Source organism: Ranitomeya imitator, chromosome 5 (genome assembly GCF_032444005.1).
Source record: "Ranitomeya imitator isolate aRanImi1 chromosome 5, aRanImi1.pri, whole genome shotgun sequence".
Lineage (NCBI taxonomy): Eukaryota > Metazoa > Chordata > Amphibia > Anura > Dendrobatidae > Ranitomeya > Ranitomeya imitator.
In genome coordinates this window covers 681,026,094-681,038,200 of record NC_091286.1, presented here as the reverse complement: position 1 = coordinate 681,038,200, position 12,107 = coordinate 681,026,094, and positions in this window count along the sequence as shown.

Below are 12,107 nucleotides of genomic sequence, written 5' to 3'. Positions count from 1 at the left end.
ACCTACACACACACACCTACACACACACACACCTACACACACACACCTACACACACACACCTACACACACACACCTACACACACACACCTACACAAACACCTACACACAAACACCTACACACACACACCTACACACACACACCTACACACACACACACCTACACACACACACCTACACACACACCTACACACACACACACACCTACACACACACACACACCTACACACACACACACACACACCTACACACACCCACACACCTACACACACACCCACACACCTACACACACACCTACACACACACACACCTACACACACACCTACACACACACACACCTACACACACACCTACACACACACCTACACACACACACACCTACACACACACACCTACACAGACACACCTACACACAAACCTACACACACACCTACACACACACACCTACACACACACACCTACACAGACACACCTACACACACACACACCTACACACACACACACCTACACACACACACACACCTACACACACCTACACACACACACACCTACACACACCTACACACACACCTACACACACACACACCTACACACACACACCTACACACACACACCTACACACACACAACTACACACACACACCTACACACACACCTACACCTACACACACACCTACACACACACACACACACCTACACACACACACCTACACACACACACACCTACACACCTACACAGACATACCTACACACACACACCTACACAGACATACCTACACACACACACCTACACACACACACCTACACACACACCTACACACACACACACCTACACACACACACCTACACACACACACCTACACACACACACCTACACACACACCTACACACACACACACCTACACACACACCTACACACACACACACCTACACACACACACACACCTACACACACACACACAACTACACACACACACCTACACACACACACACACCTACACCTACACACACACACCTACACACACACACACACCTACACACACACACACACCTACACACACACCTACACACACACACACCTACACACACACACCTACACACACACACACCTACACACACACACCTACACACACACAACCTACACACACACACCTACACACACACACCTACACACACACCTCTACACACACCTACACACACACCTACACACACACCTCTACACACACACACACACACACCTCTACACACACCTACACACACACACCTACACACACACACACCTCTACACACACCTACACACACACACACCTACACACACACACCTCTACACACACCTACACACACACCTACACACACACACACCTACACACACACACACCTACACACACACACACCTACACACACACACCTACACACACACCTACACACACACACACCTACACACACACACCTACACACACACACACCTACACACACACCTACACACACACACCTACACACACACACACCTACACACACACACACCTACACACACACACCTACACACACACACACCTACACACACACACACCTACACACACACACACACCTACACACACACACACAACTACACACACACCTACACACACACACACAACTACACACACACCTACACACACACACACACCTACACCTACACACCTACACACACACACACCTACACACACACCTACACACACACACCTACACACACACACACCTACACACACACACACACCTACACACACACACACCTACACACACACACCTACACACACACACCTACACACACACCTACACACACACACACCTACACACACACACACCTACACACACACACCTACACACACACCTACACACACCTACACACACACCTACACACACACACACCTACACACATACACACCTACACAGACATACCTACACACACACACCTACACACACACACACCTACACACACACACACACACCTACACACACACACCTACACACACACCTACACACACACACACCTACACACACACACCTACACACACACACCTACACACACACCTACACACACACACCTACACACACACCTACACACACACACACACCTACACACACACACACCTACACACACACACCTACACACACACCTACACACACACCTACACACACACCTACACACACACACCTACACACACACACACACCTACACACACACCTACACACACACACACACACCTACACACACACACACCTACACACACACACACCTACACACACACACCTACACACACACACACACCTACACACACACACACCTACACACACCTACACACACACACCTACACACACACACCTACACACACACACCTACACACACACCTACACACACACACCTACACACACACACACCTACACACACACACCTACACACACTAAAACACACACACCTCTACACACACACACCTACACACCTACACACACCTACACACACACACCTACACACACACCTACACACACACACACACACACACACACCTACACACACACACCTACACACACACACACCTACACACACCTACACACACACACACACACCTACACACACACACCTACACACACACACACACCTATACACACACACACACCTATACACACACACACCTATACACACACACACCTACACACACACCTACACACAAACACCTACACACACACACCTACACACACACCTACACACACACACCTACACACACACCTACACACACACACACCTACACACACACCTACACACACACACCTACACACACACACACCTACACACACACACACACACACACCTACACACACCCACACACCTACACACACACACACCTACACACACACCTACACACACCTACACACACACACCTACACACACACCTACACACACACACCTACACACACACACACACCTACACACACACACCTACACAGACACACCTACACACACACCTACACACACACACCTACACACACACCTACACACACACACACCTACACACACACACCTACACACACACACACCTACACACACACACACCTACACACACCTACACACACACACACCTACACACACCTACACACACCTACACACACACACCTACACACACACACCTACACAACCTACACACACACACCTACACACACACACCTACACACACACACACACACCTACACACACCTACACACCTACACACACACACCTACACACACACACACCTACACACACACCTACACACACACACCTACACACACACACCTACACACACCTACACACACACACACCTACACACACACCTACACACACACCTACACACACACACACCTACACACACACACCTACACACACACACACCTACACACACACACACACACCTACACACACACACACCTACACACACACACACACCCACACACCTACACACACCCACACACCTACACCTACACACACACCTACACACACACCTACACACACACCTACACAGACACACCTACACACACACCTACACACACACCTACACACACACCTACACACACACACCTACACAGACACACCTACACAGACACACACACCTACACACACACACCTACACACACACACACCTACACACACACACACCTACACACACCTACACACACACACCTACACACACCTACACACACACACACCTACACACACACACCTACACACACACCTACACACACACCTACACACACACACCTACACACACACACCTACACACACACACACCTACACACACACACACACCTACACACACCTGCACACCTACACACACACATTTACACACACACACACCTACACACACACACACCTACACACACACACACAGCTACACACACACACCTACACACACACACACACCTACACACACACACCTACACACACACACCTACACACACACACACACCTACACACACACACCTACACACACACACACCTACACACACACACACACCTACACACACACACCTACACACACACCTACACACACACCTACACACACACACCTACACACACACACCTACACACACACACCTACACACAAACACCTACACACACACACACCTACACACACACACCTACACACACACACCTACACACACACCTACACACACACACCTACACACACACACCTACACACACACCTACACACACACACACCTACACACACACACACACACACCTACACACACACACACACCTACACACACCCACACACCTACACCCACACCCACACACCTACACACACACCTACACACACACACCTACACACACACCTACACACACACACCTACACACACACCTACACACACACCTACACACACACACACCTACACACACACACCTACACAGACACACCTACACACAAACCTACACACACACCTACACACACACACCTACACACACACACCTACACAGACACACCTACACACACACACACCTACACACACACACACACCTACACACACACACACACACCTACACACACCTACACACACACACCTACACACACCTACACACACACACACACCTACACACACACACACCTACACACACACACCTACACACACACACCTACACACACACACAACTACACACACACACCTACACACACACCTACACCTACACACACACACCTACACACACACACACCTACACACACACACCTACACACACACACACCTACACACACACCTACACAGACATACCTACACACACACACCTACACAGACATACCTACACACACACACCTACACACACACACCTACACACACACCTACACACACACACACCTACACACACACACACCTACACACACACACACACCTACACACACACACCTACACACACACACCTACACACACACCTACACACACACCTACACACACACCTACACACACACCTACACACACACACCTACACACACACACCTACACACACACACAACTACACACACACACCTACACACACACACACCTACACCTACACACACACACCTACACACACACACACACACCTACACACACACACACCTACACACACACCTACACACACACACACCTACACACACACCTACACACACACACCTACACACACACACACCTACACACACACACCTACACACACACAACCTACACACACACCTACACACACACACACACCTACACACACACCTCTACACACACCTACACACACACACCTCTACACACACCTACACACACACCTCTACACACACACACACACACCTCTACACACACCTACACACACACACCTACACACACACACACCTCTACACACACCTACACACACACACACACACACCTACACACACACACCTCTACACACACCTACACACACACCTACACACACACACACCTACACACACACACCTACACACACACACCTACACACACACACCTACACACACACACACCTACACACACACACCTACACACACACACACCTACACACACACACCTACACACACACACCTACACAAACACACACACACCTACACACACACACCTACACACACACACACACACCTACACACACACACACCTACACACACACACACACACCTACACACACACACACCTACACACACACACACACCTACACACACACACCTACACACACACACAACTACACACACACCTACACACACACACACACACACCTACACCTACACACACACACCTACACACACACACACACCTACACACACACACACCTACACACACACACCTACACACACACACCTACACACACACACCTACACACACACACACACACCTACACACACACACACCTACACACACACACCTACACACACACACACCTACACACACACACACACCTACACACACACACCTACACACACACACCTACACACACACCTACACACACCTACACACACACACCTACACACACACACACACACCTACACACACACACACCTACACACACACACCTACACACACACACCTACACACACACACACACACCTACACACACACACCTACACACCTACACACACACACCTACACACACACACACCTACACACACACCTACACACACACACACCTACACAGACATACCTACACACACACACCTACACACACACACCTACACACACACACACCTACACACACACACCTACACACACACCTACACACACACACACCTACACACACACACCTACACACACACACCTACACACACACCTACACACACACACCTACACACACACCTACACACACACACACCTACACACACACACACACCTACACACACACACCTACACACACACCTACACACACACACCTACACACACACCTACACACACACACACCTACACACACACCTACACACACACACACACCTACACACACACACCTACACACACCTACACACACACACACACCTACACACACACACACACCTACACACACACACACCTACACACACACACCTACATACACACACACCTACACACACACACACACCTACACACACACCTACACACACACCTACACACACACACACCTACACACACACACCTACACACACTAAAACACACACACCTCTACACACACACACCTACACACCTACACACACCTACACACACACACCTACACACACACCTACACACACACACACACACCTACACACACACACACCTACACACACACACACACCTACACACACACACCTACACACACCTACACACACACACACACCTACACACACACACCTACACACACACACACCTACACACACACACACACCTACACACACACACCTACACACACACACCTACACACACACCTACACACAAACACCTACACACACACACCTACACACACACCTACACACACACCTACACACACACACACACCTACACACACACACCTACACACACACACACCTACACACACACACCTACACACACACACCTACACACACACACCTACACACACACACACCTACACACACACACACACCTACACACACCCACACACCTACACACACACACACACCTACACACACACCTACACACACACCTACACACACCTACACACACACACCTACACACACACCTACACACACACACACACACCTACACACACACACCTACACAGACACACCTACACACACACCTACACACACACCTACACACACACCTACACACACACACCTACACACACACCTACACACACACACACCTACACACACACACCTACACACACACACACCTACACACACACACCTACACACACCTACACACACACACACCTACACACACCTACACACACACACCTACACACACACACCTACACAACCTACACACACACCTACACACACACACCTACACACACACACACACACACACACACACCTACACACACCTACACACCTACACACACACACACCTACACACACACCTACACACACACACACACCTACACACACACCTACACACACACACCTACACACACACACACACCTACACACACCTACACACACACACACACACACCTACACACACCTACACACCTACACACACACACACACCTACACACACACACCTACACACACACACACCTACACACACACACACCTACACACACACACCTACACACACACCTACACACACACCTACACACACACACACACACACACCTACACACACAAACACCTACACACACAAACACCTACACACACACACACCTACACACACACCTACACACACACAACCTACACACACACACACACCTACACACACACACACACCTACACACACACACACCTACACACACACACACCTACACACACACCTACACACACACACAACCTACACACACACACCTACACACACACACACACACCTACACACACACACCTACACACACACCTACACACACACACCTACACACACACCTACACACACACACACCTACACACACACACACACCTACACACACACACACCTACACACACACACAACCTACACACACACAACCTACACACACACACCTACACACACACCTCTACACACACCTCTACACACACACCTCTACACACACCTACACACACACACACCTCTACACACACACACACCTCTACACACACCTACACACACACACCTACACACACACACACCTCTACACACACCTACACACACACACACACACCTACACACACACACCTCTACACACACACACACCTCTACACACACCTACACACACACACACACACACACCTACACACACACACCTCTACACACACACACACACACACCTCTACACACACACCTCTGCACACACCTACACACACACACCTCTACACACACACCTCTACACACACACACACACCTCTACACACACACACACACCTCTACACACACCTACACACACACCTCTACACACACACACCTCTACACACACACACACCTCTACACACACCTACACACACCTCTACACACACACACCTCTACACACACACACCTCTACACACACACACCTCTACACACACACACCTCTACACACACACACACCTCTACACACACCTACACACACACCTCTACACACACACACACACACCTCTACACACACACACCTCTACACACACACACCTCTACACACACACACACACACACCTCTACACACACACACACACCTCTACACACACACACTCTACACACACCTACACACACCTACACACACACACACACATTTACACACACACACCTCTACACACACACACACACACACACACCTCTACACACACACACCTCTACACACACACACACACCTCTACACACACACACACCTCTACACACACACCTACACCTCTACACACACACACCTCTACACACACCTACACACACACACACACACACACCTCTACACACACCTACACACACCTACACACACCTACACACACACCTACACACACATTTACACACACACACACCTACACCTCTACACACACCTACACACACACACACCTCTACACACACACACACCTCTACACACACACCTCCACACACACACACACCTACACACACACACACCTACACACACACACACACACCTACACACCTACACACACACACACACCTACACACACACACACACACACACACCTCTACACACCTACACACACCTCTACACACACCTACACACACCTACACACCTCTACACACAGGAAGCTTAAATGCCAATAAAAATATCAATTTTTATTCATAACAAAACATGATAAAAACCTTAACAATTCTAATAGTAACCAGTGGTGAGACATGTGACAGAATAATACTGTCTGCATACGGGAATATACCACAGAAAATAATACACATCAAAAAATGCCTAAGATAGTAACTCCAAAAATGTACAAAAAATATAGCAAAAAAGTACCTACATAGTAGTAAGTGTAGAGTAAAGCCCACATATAAATAATACTATATTAGAGAATTTATCATTAAATAATGGACAAATGAGGAGCCTAAATGGCTACAGACAGCATATAATACATGTACAAAATCGCTGTTTCTAATATATAAGGAGACCAAGTAAGTGTATGGACAAAATATCACCAGAATTACTGTCTCTGATATAGAAAAATAGTAGGCAAGTATATGGATAAAATGTCACCAATATCTATAAAGGAAAAGTTCCATAGAGTCTAAAATAGACTATGTAGTAGTAGAGAAAAGGGTCAATCTAATATACTATAAAGTATGCACATAGTGTCTGGCAAATAGAAAGCCCTATTCCCTCACACATGACATAGAGCGCATAATGCCGCTGTAAGAAAGGTGCATATAGTGCATATAACAGGCAAAAGGAGATAGTGCAAATAAGGGTATATTACCTGACCATGCAGACCAGTAAAAGGTCCCCGACGCGCGTTTCGCGGTATGCTTCGTCCAGGGGGATAGTCACTTTCTATTTGCTTTCTATTTGCCAGACACTATGTGCATACTTTATAGTATATTAGATTGACCCTTTTCTCTACTACTACATAGTCTATTTTAGACTCTATGGAACTTTTCCTTTATAGATATTGGTGACATTTTATCCATATACTTGCCTACTATTTTTCTATATCAGAGACAGTAATTCTGGTGATATTTTGTCCATACACTTACTTGGTCTCCTTATATATTAGAAACAGCGATTTTGTACATGTATTATATGCTGTCTGTAGCCATTTAGGCTCCTCATTTGTCCATTATTTAATGATAAATTCTCTAATATAGTATTATTTATATGTGGGCTTTACTCTACACTTACTACTATGTAGGTACTTTTTTGCTATATTTTTTGTACATTTTTGGAGTTACTATCTTAGGCATTTTTTGATGTGTATTATTTTCTGTGGTATATTCCCGTATGCAGACAGTATTATTCTGTCACATGTCTCACCACTGGTTACTATTAGAATTGTTAAGGTTTTTATCATGTTTTGTTATGAATAAAAATTGATATTTTTATTGGCATTTAAGCTTCCTGATTGCTTTTTTCTGATATATTATGTATTTTGGAAGTGCCGTTCTTTATTTAGGCCTAGTATTGGGTTAACACCTCTACACACACCTACACACACACACACACACCTCTACACACCTACACACACCTACACACCTCTACACACAAACACACCTACACACACACCTCTACACACACACACACCTCTACACACACCTACACCTACACACACACCTACACACCTACACACACACCTCTACACACACCTCTATACACACACACACCTCTATACACACACACACACACCTCTATACACACACACACACACCTCTATACACACACACACACACCTCTATACACACACACACACACACCTCTATACACACACCTACACACACACCTCTACACACACCTCTATATACACACACACACACCTCTATACACACACACACACCTCTATACACACACACACACACCTCTATACACACACACACACCTCTATACACACACACACACCTCTATACACACACACACACACCTCTATACACACACACACACCTCTATACACACACACACACCTCTATACACACACACACACACCTCTACACACACACACACACCTCTATACACACACACACACCTCTATACACACACACACACCTCTACACACACACACACCTCTACACACACACACACACCTCTATACACACACACACACCTCTATACACACACACACACCTCTATACACACACACACACCTCTATACACACACACACCTCTATACACACACACACACCTCTATACACACACACACCTCTATACACACACACACACCTCTATACACACACACACACCTCTATACACACACACACACCTCTATACACACACACACACACCTCTATACACACACACACCTCTATACACACACACACACCTCTACACACACACACACACACCTACCTTTGGGCCACGTTCACACCCGCAGTATTTGTTCTGCTGGTTTTGGATACTCAGCGTGTGACAAGGATCCTTGTTGGCCAATCACAGCGCAAATTTCACTTTTCCATAACAGTTTAAAAAATAAAAGCTTGGCTCTGATTGGTTGCTATGGGTAACATGGCTTTTTTATGCCTAGTGATACGTATTTCCCACTTTTTTTTTCTTGCATGTACATGAGGTATTTCCACAAGTCTGCCTTGTCAGTAACATTTATTTGCATCACATTACACATCTTGATATGTTCTTACAGTGTGCACGTGCGTACATTTATAATTCCGCATATGTATGTACAGGATATGTTGGGAGTTGTAGTTTGATGATAGGTAGACTAGACTTATTTTTGTAGCTAAAAAAAAAACTACAGTTCCCGGCATGCCCCACTGTAAATCGGCTTTCCAGTTTTACCGTAATCACTATAGCCCCGCCTACATTTTCGACGGTATTTTACGTCACATCTCCCGCTAAGCCAATCAGCTTCTAGCGCGATGCGTCACCCCAGCAACAGGTCTTTCCTAATTGGTTGGCGCTTTCTGGTACGAGAGCCTTC